This window comes from Narcine bancroftii, chromosome 13 (assembly GCF_036971445.1).
Source record: "Narcine bancroftii isolate sNarBan1 chromosome 13, sNarBan1.hap1, whole genome shotgun sequence".
Taxonomy (NCBI): Eukaryota; Metazoa; Chordata; class Chondrichthyes; order Torpediniformes; family Narcinidae; genus Narcine; species Narcine bancroftii.
In genome coordinates this window covers 68,947,984-68,966,635 of record NC_091481.1, presented here as the reverse complement: position 1 = coordinate 68,966,635, position 18,652 = coordinate 68,947,984, and positions in this window count along the sequence as shown.

Below are 18,652 nucleotides of genomic sequence, written 5' to 3'. Positions count from 1 at the left end.
CGCAGGTTGGGGTGGGAGACATTTGACAGGACCCTGAGGGGGTAACTGTGTTGCACAGAGTGGGTGTGTGGAATGGGCTGCTGGAGGAGAGGATTGAGGCAGGGACTGTCGCAATGTTTGAGTAACATTTGGACGGATCCATGGATGGGACGGGTTTAGAGCAGGGGTGGCCAAACCACAGCTCATGAGTCACATACAGCTCTTTGATGTGCAACTCACGGAGATATGTTGGCTGAGACAGGAATCGTACAAGCCGGTGCTCACAATGGTTGATTTAGTGAACGGGCCTTGCAATTGAAAATATTTGGTATGTATAGTGCATATACACGTGTAAAGGTTAGCCCCCCCCTCCCCATTTATGGCACCGGACACCCACCCAATCGAGCTCCTGATGCTCCAAACGCGGTCCTGACCATCCGGGCTCCTGATGCTTTGAACAACGCAGGTACTCACCGTGGTCAAAAGGAGTAACCATGTAATAGTTGACCCCCTAAATTTTATTTAAAATTAGTTCCCAAAATTCAACTATAACTCACGCATATATACGGTATGTGCACTTTATCCATTATTGAAGCTAATGCAAATTTAGCTGTTTAAAAATGACAAACATCAATAAATATTATTATGCAGATGCATTTCTTAATATTTATGTACATTTTTTGTAACAAAATGTGCACGTGAAAGTAAAAACGTGTCTGTAATATATTTTCATGTCCTGCGGTTCTCAAACATCTGGTTTATCTTGTGTTAAGCCCTGGTTTACAGGGATCTGGGACAAACGCAGGCAGGTGGGACATTTTGGTCGGCATGGGGGAAGTTGAGCCGAAGGGCCTGTTTCCATTACGACTCTATAACAGTTTCTTTCCAACAGCTATTGGGCTCTTGAACCTCCCATTGATACACTAATCAGGGGTTACTCCAACACCACATAACGCCAACGCAAGTCAGGTTTCAACACTAGGATTACTAACTGTTAATATATTTTTATATCCATCTCATGTATTTTCATTGACCCTTTTGATTTAATTCAATGAGTTTACTATCACATATTATCTATACAAGCACCTGTTCAGCTGCAGCAAGTAGAATTTCAGTGCATCTGTACATGGGACAATGTGTATGACAATAAACTTATTCTCATTATCACATACCATCCTGCCCAAAAGTGGAAATCGTTAACTGGGACCAGATCATTTAATTTGCCCCCTTTATCTCTGCTGGCCAGGGGTGATCCTGGACCTCCATAAATTTCTCCCATTACAGGCTGAACTTCTATCCAGCACTCTGTGGCCTGGCACGTTTGAATCTGCCGCCATTAGTACAAACTCCTTGCAGACAGCAGGGGACTCGAACCCCAGTCCCAATCGCTGGTGCTGTCAAGGTTGAATCTGCCGTGATCGGGATTGGGATTCGAGTTCCCTGCTGTCTGTAAGGAGTTTGTAATAACGTCCCGATTGCTGGTGGTGTAAAGGTGTTGCGCTAACCGCTACACTAAACATAGAGGGTTCCCTTAGGGGTCAATTTCTGTTTTCCGGCAATGGCCAGGTACCAATTTTGTATTCTGCAAAACTGAGAAAACATGGGGGCAGGGGAGTTTCATTGTATAATCGGAGAAATTCAAGCTGTAATCTGATTAAAAGTTCATTTCCTGCACTGTGACCCTTCAGCACAGGTTCTGTCTGACCCCTTACACGACCATGCCAAATATAACAGCAACACGATTGCGGTTTTCAGGATTTTCTGCAATGGGTATTCTTTCCATGAGTTCTCTAACCTGACGTGTTCCTGAATCATTGGTGAGTCTCTGTTGTTCCAGTTTACAAAGTATTTTTGATATAATTTCCAAGGGCTTTGGCTGCCCTTTACTGTGCTGTTCCCTTAAAAATGCAGTTGCAATAATTGTTAGGAAACACAATCTATAAGACATGCAGAAATAGGCTGTTGAGCCCATCGAGTCTGCCCCACCATTTAATCATGAGCTGATCCATTTCCCCACTCACCCCACTGCCTGGCCTTCTCCCCATAACCTTTGATGCCCTGGCTAATCAAGAACCTAACAAACTCTGCCTTAAATACATCAAATTACCTGGCTTCCACAAACACCTGTGGCAACAAATTCCACAGACTCGCCACCCTCTGACGAAATGAATTCCTCCGCATTTCTGTTCTAAGCGGACAATCTTCAATCCTGAAGTTGTCTTGGACTCTCCCACCATGAGAAACCTTTCTACATCTACTCTATCCATGCCTTTCAGCATTCAAAACGTTTCAATGAGATCCCCCCCCTCTTAAATTTTACCAAGTACAAGATCAAACACTCCTCGTACGATAATATCTTTCATTCCTAGAATCATCCTTGTGAACCTCCTTGGAATCCACACAAAGGGAATTTCTCCATTATTTGCCCATTTTGAAACATTTCTCCATCCCTCCGCTTGGGGATAGAACCATAGAACATTATAGCAAAGAAACAGGCCCTTCGGGCCTTCTCGTCTGTGCTGAACCTTTTTTTTGCCTAGTCCCTCTGACCTGCACCCAATCCATAGCCCTCCACACCTCTCCCATCCATGTACCTGTCCAAATTTTTCTTAAATGTTACAATTGAGCCCGCATTCACCACTTTAGCTGGCAGCTGGTTCCTCATGCCCACCACTCTCTGGGTGAAGAAGTTCCCCCAAACCTTTCCCCTTTCACCCTTAACCCATTGGTTTGTATCTTATCCACCCTCAGTGGAAAAAAGCCAACCTACATTTACTCTGTCTGTCCCTCTCATCATTTTAAATACCTCTATCAAATTTCCCCTCGTTCTTCTACCTTCCAGGGAATAAAGTCCTAACATGTTTTACCTTTCCCTCAAACTCAGTTCCTCAACTGAGGGGAGAGAGAGAGAGAGAGAGAGAGAGAGAGAGAGAGAGAGAGAGAGAGAGAGAGAGAGGAGGGAGGGAGGGGGGGGGGGTTGGAACTGGCACGTTGTTCGGTGAAGTATAAGATTCCGTGACCAGTCCACAAACGTGCTGGGGGAGCGTGCGCCAGTAGCAGCGCTGAGCATGGCAGGTGAGGGGGCTCTGACCGGAGCGCAGTAGAAGGTTCAAAAAGTAAATGAGCTTCAAGTTTTAGCCTTGTAGGTGTATTGATACATATAAGCTGGGCTTCTGAAAAATGTTTTTGTTGTTATAACTAGAGACAGGGATATTTTTATAAAAAATAATAAATTTCTGCTGAAACACTGTACAAAAAAATTTTGTAGACAGTCATTTTGGTGTCACCCCTTCAGATAATGTTACCCAGTGCAGTCCGCACCCCCTAGTGACGCCAGTGTGTCAACCTTCTCCAAGTTCCCCCGATCACTGCTGTCTCTTTGTGCCACTTACTTTGATTTGAACAATCCCATTGTTCTGCATTTAGATCCTGATTTTCCCTGCAGGGCACCAATTGTTTCAGGAGTTGACTAATCTCCGCCAGAATTTGACAAGGCAGCCAAGTGCATTCCACGGCCAGCTTGTATCTCACGAGCCTACATTTGAAAAGAAACTGCTCTTACTGTATGTGCAGATTGGCCCTAGATGAATCCATCAATCCCCACTCCCTGACCGCACACCGTCAGCCTCCTCAGCTCATGTAGTAGCCGATGAGACTGAGGAACACCCATCCAGGCATTCAGCATCCCAGCCAGTTCGTACAGCTGGTTAAGAAGGGGCTTCATCAGTTGGGGGATTGAGTTCAAAAGTCATGAGGTAACGTTGAAGCTGTATAAAATTCGTGAGACCAATACTTAGAATATTGTGTTCAGTTCTGTTCACCTCATTACAGGAAAGAGGTCCTCAACCTCTTTCTTTCCACTCACATACCACTTTTAGTGTTCCCTATGCCATAGGTGTTCTGTGATTAGTAAGGGATTGCTTAAGGTGGTATGTAAGTGGAAAGAAAAAGTTTAAAAACCACTGTTTTTATCGTACTTCATTGACTCGTTATGTGCACAGTTTCATAACTCTAAAGGAAATGACAATTTTTCTCAAGCAAAATATTTCAGAGAGCAGAGAGTCTCAACCTTCCCTTCCCATCCCACTTTAAGCAAACCCTCACTAATCACCGATGGCATAGCAATTATTTAAAATGGGATGTGAGTGGAAAGACAAAGCTTGAGAACCATCGGTTTAGATTGTGGTGGAGTAGGTTTCCATAGATCTGCACAACATTGTGGGCCCAAGGACCTGCACTGTGCTGGAATGTTCTTTGTAAACAATGCAACAGCCCATCAGTCACTCTGGTTTAACCTCAGCCCAGGTTGGAGACTTCAGTTGATCCACAAGCCTGATGTATCGAATCATGCCAACATCCATCCTTCCACCGAGGCGCACACACTAGTTACGACACACAAAGTGCTGGAGGAACTCGGCAGGTCAGGCAGCGTCCATGGAAAGCAATTGTCGACATTTTGGGCCTGAGCCCTTCTTCGGGTGTGCCTGTCCAGGTCATCTGGCACTCCTGCAGCATGGGACGCGCCGGTTGTACAAACCGAATAAGGCAAATAACGGCGAGTGGAGTGGTTCCTCAAGGGAGGATGAGTGACCTGGAGACAAGGAGAGTTCCTCATTGATGGGACACACTTGAAAAGCCTTTCCCAAACACTTTCCTCTCTTTGATCTGTTCGCAGTTGACTGCCTTGTAGCAAGTGATTGCTGCGATTGCCAGCATCCTTGGAGAATGTGGAAGGACCTTATTAAAGTTCGAGGCAGCACAGATTTTTTTTACTTCAGGAAGAAAGGATAATTATGCTTTCAGTACATTGGGAAACAAAGAAAAACATGGAATACTCATGCAAAATACTCTAAGGATCAACCTCCTGCTTGAGTCAGTGGTGAAGAAGGCGAATGCAACGTCAACATCCATATCTAGAGGGATAGGGCTATTTAAGCAGGGATGTGATGTTGAGGCTTTATAAGGAACTGGTGAGGCCTCACTCGGAGTATGGGGTGGCACGACTAGCATAGCAGTCAGTGGAATGCTATTACAGCACCAGTGACCCAGGTCCGAATCCGGCGCTGTCTTTAAGGAGTTTGTATGTTCTTCCCATGTCCCCGAAACGTAAGGGTGGGCGGTTGTAGGTTATTTGGGTGGATTTGGGCGGCGTGGGCCAAAAGGGCCTGTTTCCGTGCTGCAGGTCTAAAATTTTAAATTTAAAGAGGAGACACGAAGACCATTGAAAAATCAGGATTTATTGTCATTATGTATCACAAAATTTGCAGCAGTATTGCACATTTCAGGTACAAAAATTGCTATATTTCTGTCAATACACTATCTAAAAAAATCAGTGCAAAATAGTGAGGTAGTGTCTAGGATTCAGGAATAAATCAATAAAAGTGAAATCCTTCAATTAAAATGGCATGATTGATGGAACCTGCCTTTAAATTGGCTCCTGGCTGAAACACTAATGGTTCTCACATTGTCTGTTTAAATTTACCCTTCTCCTCGCACTTATATTAAAGCACACAGCCACTGCCATTCACACAGATCCTACCGGCCAACCTCATTATTACAGTCAACACACAGCCACCTTGCCATTAACACACAAATTAGCACAGTCGCTGACACTCTGCTTCACCCTATCCAAAATGCCTCAGTTAGGTAACAGACAACAACAATCACAGGGGCCGTGCTCCGACAAAACACCACAGTACATTCACTATTTGTAGGCTGGGTCTCCAGTCTCAGTGTGTTTGAAGCCAACATCTTCTGGCCAGTTGCCAATACAATTTAACTTTATTTACAAGTCCATAAGATGTAGGAGCAGACGTGGGGCATTCAACCCTACTCTCCGGCCTTCTCCCCATAACCTTTGTTACCCTGTGCCTCAAATACGCCCAATGACTTGGCCACCACAGCCACTCATGGTAGCAAATTCCAGAGGTTCACCACTCCCTGGCTAAAGAAATTCCTTTACATCTTTCTTTTAAATGGGCCCCCTTCAATTCTGAAGTTGTGCCCTCTTATCCTAGACTCCATGGGAAACAACTTTGCCACATCTACTCTGCTCAAGGTCTTTCAATGCTTCTGTGAGGTCCTCCCTCATTCTTCTGAACTCCAAGGTGTACAGACCAAGAGCTGTCAAACATTCCTTATATGCTGTAAAAACACAATGCTGGAGAAACTCAACTGTGTCCTTAATGTAACAGAGATAAAGATATGCTTAAAAAACCCCAAAATGCTGGAGGAACTCAGCCAGTCTTGCAGCATCCATAGGGGACAAAGATCTATCACCAACATTTCAGGCCTGAGCCCTTCAAGGAATAAGCAGAATGAGCAAATATCTCAGAATACAGACAGTGTCGGCTGGGGGAGGAATCCAGTCCCACATAAGGTGTTCATTGGATATGAGAAGGGGAGAGGTGAGGATTGATTCTGTCTGTGCACAAGGAGACGTGAAAAGGGGGAGGGAGAGAGAGAGAGAGAGAGAGACAGAGACAGACAGACAGAGCTGGGGGAAGACGACGGGGGAAGAAGTGAGGGGACGGGGGAGCAACGAAAGCCAGAGAAGTCAATGACATCCGGTTGGAGGGCACCCAGATGGAAGATGAGAGGTTGTCCCTCCAATTTGCGGGTGTTCTCAGTCTAGCAGTGAATGTCAGCAAGGGAATGGAGCAGGGAAATGAAATGGGTGGTCACTGAGAAATCCAAGCTATTGCAGCGGACAGAGCCGAGGTACTGAACAAAGTGATCTCCCAGTCTGTGTCCAGTCTCTCCAATGTAGAGGAGACCACAACAGGGGCACCTGTTGCAGTGGATAATTCCTGCAGATTCACAAGTGAAGTGTTGCTTCATTTGGAAGGACTGGTTGGGGCCCTGAATGGTGGGGAGGGAGGAGGTGTGGGTGCAAGTGGAGCATCTCCTGCTCTCACAGGGGTAGGATCAAGGGAACGATTGGTGGGGAGGGGAATGTGCGTCTAGGGGTGGGATCATGTGGCGGAAAGGTGGAGGAGGAGGTGTTGGATGAGGAGTTGGTGGGGAGGTAGGTGACAACAAGAGGAATCCTGCCCTTGTTGTGCACGAGGGAGGAGGAAGCCACAGTAAGACCTGAGTTGATGGTGGTGGAGGGAAAGCCACGTTGTTTGAAGGAGGAGGACAGCTCTGATAATCTGGCATGGAAGTCCTCGTCCTGAGAGCAGATGCAATGGAGATGGAGGAATTGAGAGAATGGAATGGAATCCTTACAGGGAACAGGGTGGGAAAAGAGGTAGGACATGTATTTGAGGAAGGGGGAGAGATTAAAGGAGGAATGCTGGGCAAGTTATGCATGGAAGGGGTTGTGCTGGAAGCTGATATGACCATCACATTTAAGAGGTTTCCAGATAGACACAAATAGGTCAGGAATGGAGGATATGGGTCATGAGCATGTACAGACCTTATGGGCTGAAGGGCCTCTTCCATCATAGAACATTACAGCACAGAACAGGCCCTTTGTCTACCCTACCCCACAACAATCTAACCCTTCCCTCCCTCACACCCATGACTCTCTGTTTTCCTTACATCCATGTGCGTGTCAGATAAAGTCACCATCAGACTACTCCTCAACAACTCGATCTGAAATAGGAACAGAAAATGCTGGAAAAGCTGACTGACTGTTTCGTTGCTAAAATAACAATGAAATCGTTTTTTTCTTGTCTTTTCTAATTTTGACTGAAAGGCCCCAAGCCAGAAACATTAACCCTTTCCACAGAGGCTGCCAAGTGCTTTCACTTCCAGTGGGTGAACGGAAGGGGAAGCTGGCGTTCCCACGTTGGTGGTGCTCTCCGTTTATCAGTGGGATAAATGGTGTGTGTCGGAGAACCCTTGGCCTTGGAGAGCAGTACAGTCATCAAGAGTGGAAGCAGGCCATTCAGCCCAACTTCTCCTTTCTGACCAAAGTGTCCCAGCCCCCCCACACTAGTTCCACCTGCTTACATTTGGCCCAGATCCCTCTAAACTTCTGCGCCCATCCAAATATTTCTATTAGGTTGCAATAGTCCCTGCCTCAACCACCTCCTCAGGCAGCCCGTTCCACACACCCACTACCCTCTGTGTAAAACATTTACCCCTCAAGTTCTGTTAAATCTTTCCCCAACCCTCACCTTGAACCTGTATCCTTTGGTTACCAATTCCCCTGCTCTGGGCAGAAGGCTCTCTGCGTTTACCCGAGCTACTCCTCTCATGATTTTGACCAGCACTGTGAGACCACCCCCTCATCCTCCTGCTTTCCAAGGGATACGCCCCAGCCTGCTCCACCTCTCCCTGTAGCTCAGGTCCCTGGGTCAACATGGAACACTTTAGAATTCAGATTTATTGCCAACGATATCTTGTCCTTACCGTATGAGCATGGTATGAACAATAAATAAAGGTGACTTGACATCACATACAACCCTGAGATAATTTTTCCTGCCGGCAAGGCAAAATTATCACTTAATGATCATGCAAGAAGAAATTGTACACAACATACACATGTAAACAAATAAAGAAATGTAAACTGACTGTGCCAGAAAACAAAAAAAAAATAATATGAAAAGGTGAGAGCCCTTAAATGAGTCCCTGATTGAGTTTGTTGTTGAGGAGTCTGATGGTGGAGGGGGGAGCAGCTGTTCCTGAACCTGGTGGTGCGAGTCTTGTGGCATCGAGACCTCTTTCTTGATGGCAGCAGCGAGAACAGAGCGTGCGCTGGGTGGGGTGGATCCTTGATGATCGCTGCTGCTCTCCTATGGATGTTCTCGATAATGGGGAGGGTCTTGGGCTGTGTACACTATCTTTGGCAGGCTTGACGCTCAGGGTATTGGTGTCTCCCACAGCAGACCATGATGCAGCCGGTGAGCACACTTTTACCACACATTTGTAGAAATTTGGCAGTTTCAGACATCATACCAAACCTCCACAATGATGCCATTAGTGTGTTGGGTCCAGGAAAGATCCTCTGAGATAGTGACTCCAAAGAACTTATTTGTTCACCTTTAAGTTTGTTAAGCCACCTTTCATCTCTCAGGGATCATCCAAAATCTGTTCCTGCACTACTTTTGTGCAAGGTGTAACTCCCACCACCCCCTCAAGTCCCTTCAATTTGGCTTGGATTTCAAATTCCATATTCAGTCGCCTTGAACCAATGGAACCCATGCACTGATGGTATTCCCACTATCCAGTAGGGAGGGGAATATCACATTTAGGTGAAATGAAGACTAGGACAACCAATGGATTTCGAAGTCTGGACTGGGGGGGGGGCCGTGTACTTGCTAGTTTTGCAGCAGTCTGGCTGTGCACGGGACCATAGACACATGTCAGCAAGAGAATGGGATGGGGAAATGAAATGGGTGACCACTGGGAGAGCCACGCTATTGCAGCGGACAGAGCCGAGGTGTTCAACAAAATGATCTCCCAGTCTGCGTCCAGACTCTCCGACGTAGAGAAGACCACAACGGAAGCACCGTCTGCAGCAGATTCACAAGGGAAGTATTGCTTTACTCTGAAGGACTGTTTGGGGCCACGAATGGTGCTGAGGGAAGAGGTGTACAGATGTACAGCATCTCCTGCAATCACAGAAGTAGGTGCCAAGTGGATGGGAAGGGAGGAGTGGACAAGGGAGTCATGGAGGGATCAGTCCCTGCAGAAGGCAGAGAGGTGGGGGGGGGGGTGGGGGATGATGTGTCTAGATTAAGTAGTTAGTGGCAGAAATGGTGGACGATAGATGAGAGATCAGGTGAACGTAGAGTCTTTTGCCCAGAGTAGGGGAATTGGTAACCAGAGGACACAGGTTTAAGGTGGGGGGTGGGGTGGGGTAAGTGCTTTACACAGAAAGTGTGGGTGTGTGTAATGGGCTGTGGAGGAGGTGATTGAGGCAGGGACTACTGCAACGTTTAATGAACATGTGGATAGATACATGGATAGGACGGGTTCAGAGGCATATGGACCAAATGCAGGTAGATGGGACTAGTGTGGGTGGGACATTTTGGTCGGCATGGGCAGGATGGGCCAAAGGGCCTGGTTCCACGCTGTGTTACTGTATGACTCCATAGCTGCCACTCGTCCCTGTAAACTTCCCAGACTTCTGGAAGTACAGAGTTAGTGCAGGAAAGTGGCGCCAAGGTGAAAGGTCAGCCTTGATCTGTCTGAGGGCTGATTTGGTACCAAGGCCTGCTTTTTTTTTTTAAAAGCAGAATCACACTCCAATCTGGCAACCAACAGTGCAGTCCCGGTAGCGTGAGACCCAGATTCAACTCCTACTCCCTCAGTTATTCCTAGTTCAAACGCTGGGCTTCCAGACACCGACCGGTACCTTTCATTCTCCATGTCATTCCCACTCCCAGACACCAGCCCCTTTTCCACTGGCATCCAAATTAATTGGCCGTGCAGTGTCCCAGGATAGGAAGCCCTTTGTGCCACCCATAATTGGGACACTAATTGCTTTTACACTAAACACACTCATCCCCGGGGATTGGTCTGGAAATGGGTGACTTTCTGCTGTCCCTTTTCCAATGGTTTTATCAGCAAATGCTGGGAATACGAGTAGGGGTAGAGGTGGCTAATCCCTGGTGTGAAATGACATCTCAGTAAATTCCCAGTTAATTCCTGTATCAGGGTGCCAGTGATGTAAATCACACATAAAGAAGCATTTCATCTCCTTTCGGGGCACATAGAACCCTCTGAACCACAAGTGGAATTTCAGATAGCCATTCTTTCCTGTTGGTGACAGAGACCCACCGCAAGTCCCTCCACAGAGTAGGCCCAGCATTCTATTCTGTTTAAATTTCCCGAAATCGCTGTCCTCTTCCTCAGAGGTCCCCAATATTTATTTTTAATTTGTACTTTCTCTTTCCCTCTCAGACCTCTCGTTAAGGGCGTCAAAAGTACGTGTCACCTGGATGCCTTTGACCTGCATCCTGTCAGAGATGTTCCCTCTGAATTCTGGTCCCGCACTCATTGAAAACAAGGACCCACTTATGAAGTTTTGTTCATCTGGAACACTAAGGGGAGCAGGCACTGGGGTCACACACTGACTAACTGCTAACAGGTCATGGGTGGATACGAATGGGATGGTGGAAGAAAAAGAAACTGAGAAGTGAGAGAGGGAGAGGGGAGAGGACCAAGATGGGAAGCTCCCTGATCAGAGAAGGAAGGGAAAGGGATGGGGAACTAGAGTAAAGGATAGGGCTGTGAGACTGATGAACAGTATCCTATAACAGGGTAAATCACATCAAGATATTTACGTGCAATTATTCTAAATTATAATTCTATGTATATATGTGATTTTTACACGCAGTGTAGTGTGTGTCTCGCCAAGGCAAATAGCGCCTTTGGAAGACTACACAAAAGAGTCTGGAAAAACAACCAACTGAAAAACCTCACAAAGATAAGCGTATACAGAGCCGTTGTCATACCCACACTCCTGTTCGGCTCCGAATCATGGGTCCTCTACCGGCACCACCTACGGCTCCTAGAACGCTTCCACCAGCGTTGTCTCCGCTCCATCCTCAACATCCATTGGAGCGCTTTCATCCCTAATGTCGAAGTACTCAAGATGGCAGAGGTCGACAGCATCGAGTCCACGCTGCTGAAGATCCAGCTGCGCTGGATGGGTCACGTCTCCAGAATGGAGGACCATCGCCTTCCAAAGATCGTGTTATATGGCGAGCTCTCCACTGGCCACCGTTTCAGAGGTGCACCAAAGAAAAGGTACAAGGACTGCCTAAAGAAATCTCTTGGTGCCTGCCACATTGACCACCGCCAGTGGGCTGATAACGCCTCAAACCGTGCATCTTGGCGCCTCACAGTTTGGCGGGCAGCAACCTCCTTTGAAGAAGACCGCAGAGCCCACCTCACTGACAAAAGGCAAAGGAGGAAAAACCCAACACCCAACCCCAACCAACCAATTTTCCCCTGCAACCGCTGCAACTTTGTCTGCCTGTCCCGCATCGGACTTGTCAGCCACAAACGAGCCTGCAGCTGACGTGGACTTTTTACCCCCTCCATAAATCTTCGTCCGCGAAGCCAAGCCAAAGAAGTAGTGTGTGTGTGTGTGTGTGTGTGTGTGAGTGTGTGTGTGAGTGTGTGTGTGTGTGTGTGTGTGTGTGTGTGTGTGTGTGTGTGTGTGTGTGTGTGTGTGTGTGTGTGTGTGTGTGTGTGTGTGTGTGTGTGTGTGTGTGTGTGTGTGTGTGTGTGTGTGTGTGTGTGTGTGTGCGTGCGTGCGTGCACACACTGTGGTCTGGTGAAACGTTGTTTCGTCCTGTGGTATATTTTACACGTAAATTTTTTTAAATTTAGATATACAGCACGGCAAGAGGCCCTTCCAGCCCAAGAGCCCATGTCACCCAATTTACCTTAGGTGTCTATCGAATTTTGTTTTACTTCTAACCTATGGTGGGAGGAAACCGGAACCCCCGGAGAAATCCCGCGCAGGCTCCTTACGGACAGCACGGGATTGGAATCCCGGTCGGTGGTGTTCCAATTCTGTTGCACTAGCTATGAAGTCAGATGGTAATAAACCTGAAGAAAGAGAGAGACCCAGGGGAGGGGGGGGGAGGGGGTTTAACAGAAATTGGAGAAGCTGATGGTAGTGCTATCTGGGTGGAGAGTACCCAGACAAAATTTAAGGGGTTGTTCCTCCATTTTTGCAGGTGGCCTTGGTTTGGCAGTGCATGAGGGCCTCAGCAGAGCTAAGTGTTGGAATAGGGTGTGGTGTTGAAGTGGGTGGCCACTGGGGGAATCCCACTATGGCAGATGTCAGAGTAAATATGCTGAACTAAGCGATCTCCCAGTCTGCATCCAGTCTCTCTGACGTAGAGGAGACCACAACAGGAGTACTGGATGCAGTAAATGATCCCTGCAGATTCACAAGCGAAATGTTGCTTCTCTGAGATAGGACCCAGGCCTGAATCATTAACCTGTGGATGCTACATGACCTGCTGAGTTTCTCCAGCACGTTTGTTTGTTGCACTCAACCCCAGCATCCACAAACTTCCTTGTTTAATTACTTGTACAAAGTTTCAACCACCTCTTATGGCAATTCCTTCCAGATATTTACCTCCCCTCTTTGTGAAAAGCAATGCTCAGATCTCCTTTAAATTTCTCCCCCTCACCTTAAAGCTCTGCCCTCTAGTTCGAGACCCCGTCCCCGCCCTAGGGAAGAAAGATGGACTTTCGACACCCTTCATAATTTTTCAATTATGAAGACCAACCCTCAGCCTCCTGAATCCAATGAGAACAAACCCAGCCTATCCTTATAACAATGCTCTCCAATCCAGGCAACATCCTGGTGACTTTCTCTGTTGCTACCACATCCTTCAGGAGAGACATCATCCAACCAGATGGCACCAGCATTGGCCTCTCCAATTTCCATCCACCCCCCTCCTGGTCTCTCTCTTTCCCTCACCCATCTCCCTTCCCCCCAGCTCCCCATGCCCTCTCCCTTTCAGAGCTCTCTGCCCACTCCCCTAATCACTTCTCAACTTCTTTGCCCTCACACCTTCATCCATCTATGACCTCTGACCCATTGGCCCTTCCTCCTACCCCCACCTTGCAGTGTCCTCTCCCCCTGCTCCTGCCTGATTCTTGATATTCCTGAAAAAGGGCTCAGGCCCAATGACGGGCTGAGCTTCTCTGGCACTTTTGGATACACGGTAGGATGGGTTGAGAGGGATGTGGGTAGGTGGGACTTGTGAAGGTGAGGTGAGGGTTGGCTGTGTACAGTTTGGGCACCATATTTGAGAAAAGATGTGCTGGTGTTGGAGAGGGTTCAGAGAAGATTTACAAGAAAGATACCAGGAATGAAAGGATTAGTTCAGAGGTGGCCAAACAGTCTTAATGTAAGAGCCACATACAATATATGTCAGATGTTTGAGAGCTGTAACAATCATATGATCGCAAACCCACGCCTACTAACACCACCATTTGTGAGCAGTGGCTTGTACCATTCTCGTCTCAGCCAACACACCATAAATGTCGTTGTACAGGACGACCCGGAAATTCCATCTAAAATACTGGTTTTGAGTGATATCCTTTGTATAAGACGACCCAAATCTGGTACTTACCGCTGACCAGTGGATGCTGTTAAAAGCCAGATCATACTATTTTAATAACAAATTATCATTTAAATTATTTGGATATTTTTAAATAAACCACTGTCGGCTCCTGTAATAGGCCATTTAAAGCCCATACAGATACAACAGTCGGAACAGGCGGATGGACCCCATGGAGTGAGCGCTCAGATTGTGTCAGTGGTGGGAAGATGACGGTGTGTTGAGACTGCTGTCAAGAATTTTAGACCCTTTGAATAGGACGACCCAATTTTAAGGTGAAAAATGTTTTGAGGATTATCCTACACAAGGGCATAAATGGTATTGCCATGAGACGCACAAGATACGGTCCAAGAGCCGCATGTGGCTGGTGAGCCTCAGTTTGGCCACCCCTGGATTAGTATGTGAGGAACGATTCCTGACCTTTGAACTGTACTCGTTGGAGTACAGAAGGATGAGTAGAGGACCACATAGAGACTTTTCAAATACTGAAAGACCTGGACAGAGTAGATGTAGCAAGGATGTCTAGGACAAGAGGGCACAACTTCAATATAAAAGGGTGTCAATTTAAAACAGAGATGATGCAGAAAAATATCTTTAGTCTGTGGAACTTGTTACCATGGGCCACAGTGGAAGTGAGGTCGTTGGGTGCATTCAAGGCAGAAATTGACAGGTATTTGATTAGTCAAGGCATCAAGGGTTATGGAGAGAAAGTGGGGCTCAGTGGGTGGATGGATCAGCTCATGATGAGAATGGTGGAGCAGACTCTGGCCAAAGGGCCTAAATCTGCCCCTATATATTGTGATCTTGCAAGCCTGGGGATGTTGGGTCAAAGGGCCTGTTTCTATGACACCACCTCATTTTCCCATATGCGTGACCTTGAAAAGTCACCCTGTGAATGACCCCCTTAAGGCCCTTCTGCACCATTTCACAACCAACGCTGCTGCCAAACTAATCTCCATTTAGAAAACGTAGGTGCATTTCACTTGAACCCCTGATGTAGATCATTGATGTAGACCGTGAACAGCTGGACCCCTGTTCTGAGCCCAGTACCCTGCTGCTTGCAGACCCCAACTAGAACGTGACCCCTTTATCCCAACCCCCGCCTGGCTCCTTTACATTGGCCAGGGCCTCCATCCATGCCAGGACATTATTTCCAAACTTACGTTCTCAATGTTGTAACCTCTATTTAGCACCTTATGAAAGGCCTTCTGATCGTCTAAAAACACTGTCTTTTCTTATCTATTCTACCAGCTGAAACCTCAAAAAAAAAACGATCAAATTTGTCAAGTATTTCTCACCATGTTGACTCAGCCCAACCCTATCATTGTTTTCTAAGTATCCTGTTATCACTTCCAAGTCAGGTCAAGTTTATTGTCATCTGACTGTACAAGAACAACCCGACGAAACAGAGTTCTCCGGTCCTCAGCGCAGAACATGCAGACACACAACCAGATATAACACACACACAGAAAAAAACAATACAGACGCAGGACAAGTATTTCATCCACACAAATAAATAAATAAGTATTGATATGAAAGTCTCGGATGATTAGTGTGAACAGTTCCTTTTGATTGTTCACTATTCTTGCTGTCTGTGGGAAGAAGCTGTTCCTCAGCCTGGGGGGGCTGGTTCCAATACTCCTGTGTCTCTTCCCCAACGGGAGCAGCTGAAAGATGCTGTGTGGGGGGGGGGGGGGGGGAGGGACCCTCAATGATTTTGCCCCCCCTCTTCAGACAACAATCCCGGTAGCTCACGTCAACTAGGGGGAGGGGTCCTCTCTGCCGCTCTTATGGTCCTGTGGATTGACCTCCGATCCATTTCTCTGCAGCAACGTGTGATGGAGCTGGCCAGGACGCTCTCAACAGAGCTCCTGTAGAAGGTTGATGCAACAGGAGCTGGAAGACTTGCCCGCTTCAGTCTTCTCAGGAAGTGCAGTCGCTGTTGCACCTTCCTGACAAGTGAGGAGACAAGTAATAGATTCCATCTCCAACTGGAGCATAATTTCCTTCTTTTCTCCCTCCTCCTTCCAGAGGTATTTTTGCCATATTCCAGATCCATTCGAACCAACTCTGGACTCCATGCATTATGGAAAGATGGCAACCAGTGCAGAAAATATCGCCACAGCCACTTCTTTCCAAACCCAAGTTTGCAAGAATAACTTCTTGAAAGTTTCTTTTAGTTCTTCACTTAGACTGGGCATGTCTCAGGCTATTATAACTTCAACCATGCTGCACTTGCCCTGCCAAATCAGTTCCCCTGAGTTTTCCCAAGGGCAGTGAGTGCCCCCTCACTGTAACAACTCTTTGACTTCTGAGTACCCTCTCCGTATTGCAATTCTGATATTATGTCACACCGGTAGTATTACTCGACTACGTGGCATTACTCGCTGTTTGAAACTTTGACAATGCACCATTCCCTCCACGTTGACATCCGCACCATGCAACGCTACCTCAGCGTTTGTGATTTTGACCATGCAGCACTATGTTGCAGTTCCAGCCACACCCTCCTGACAAATACGGACTCAGAGGTAGAGTTGCAGCTTGGTCTCGAACCCTCATCATTGCAAAGTCTCCGAGAGGAGGGGATTTATAAAGGCAGCACCTTGCAACCATCAAACACCCCGCCACCGCATCCCACCCCCAGTCCCTCTGTAGTCTAACCACCTCCACCCCACCCCCCCAGTCCTGAGCCACAGGCCAAGCTCCCATGATAGCTCAGAAGGTAAACGGGAATGAAGATGGAGGATCTATCATAGAACCAGGCTTTTTGGCCCAGCTCGTCCATGCTAGCCAAATGGTCCTTCTGAGCTTGTTCAATTTGCCTGCACTTTCATGGAATATAATACAATTCAGCGCAGTACAGGCCCTTCCGCCCACAACATTGTGCCTACAACAATCTAATCCTATCTCACCACTATAACCCTCTATTTTATTGCCCATCCATGTGCCTGTCTAAAAATCTTTAAATGTCCCCATTGTACCATCCTCCACCACCACCACCCCTGGCAATGGACTCCAGGCACCCATCACTCTCTGTAAATAAAACTTACCTCTGGCGTCTCCCCTAAACTTTCCTCCACACTCCATCAACAGATGTCCTCTGATATTTGCCACTGCCACCCTATCTAAGCCCCTCATAATCTTGTCGACCTCTATTAAGTCACCTTTCATTCTTCGTCGCTCCAAAGAGAGAAGCCTGGCTCTGTTAACTTCACTTCATAACACACATTGTCATATCCATTTCCCTCAAAACCTGTCTACCGATATATATCTTATAAATTGCGTCTGCTTGTGGCCCTTCCATTTCCTCTGACACCTCCTTCCATCTAACTATCAACAGAAGGGATGTCATAGACCCACACAGTGTGGAAACAGGTGCTTCGGCACAACAGGCCCATGCTGACCAACCTGTCTCGCCCCACCAGTCTAACCTGCCTGCATTTGGCCCATACCCCTCTAAACTCATCCTATCCATGTACGCCTCCAAATGTTTCTTAAACATTGCAATAGCACCTGACTCAACAATCCCGTTCCACGCTCCCACCACCCTCTGTGTAAAGCAGTTACCTCTCAGGGTCCTTTAAATCTCTTCCCCACCCCCCCCCCCCCAACCTTGAACCTGTGCCCTCTGGTTACCGATTCCCCGACTCTGGGCAGAAGACTCTCTGTGTTCACCCAATCTATTCCTCTCCTGCTTTTGTCCACCTCAGTGAGACAAATGTCCCCATTGTACCATCCTCCTGTGCTCCAAGGAATAAAGCCCCATCCTGCTCAACCTTTCCCTGTAACTCAGGCCCTCAAGTCCTTGTAAATCTTCTCTGCGCCCTCTCCAGCTTGACGATATCTTTCCTGCACCATGGTGACCAAAATTAAACACAATGCTTCAAATGGGACCTCACTTTAGACAACTGCAATGTAACCTCCCAACGTCTACACTCAGTACTGAACAGGTCAAACAGTGTCCTTTATATAACAAAGAAAAAAATACATAACCGATGTTTCAGGCTTGAGGCCTTGATGAAGCCCAAAACGTTGGTGATGTATCTTTGTCTTTGCTATATAAAGTATGCTGTTTGACTTGCTGAGTTTCTCCACAGTGTGTTTTTACTTTTATCACAGTGTCTGCAGATTTTCGTGTTTTATTCCTGTACTCAGTACTGTAATGGTGTTAAAGAACAAAGATCAGGATGAACAGAGGTTCACAAAATCTGCAGTGAACAAAGAAAATACAGTAGTCCCTCCTTATCTGCAGATTCACCTTTCATGGTTTCAGTTACCTGCGGTCAACCCCCGTGGTCCGAAAATGATCCCACTGCCCCGGTCTCTGCCCTGTTTTGGTCCCCACACTGATCCCACTCTCTCCTCATAGCTCTGTGTCACCTTCACACTGATCTCACTGCCTCGCTCTCTGCCCACAGCCCCATGTCCATCCCCACCCTGATCCCACTGCCCTGTTCTCTCCCCACAGCCTCTTGTTGGTCCCCACACTGATTCCATTGCCCCGCATCTACCCCATAGCCCCGTCTCCATCCCCACATTGATCCCACTGTCCCCTCTCTCCCCAAAGCCCCATTGGCACCCACTCTGATCCCACTGCCCACTCTCTCCCCACAGCCTCTTGTCGA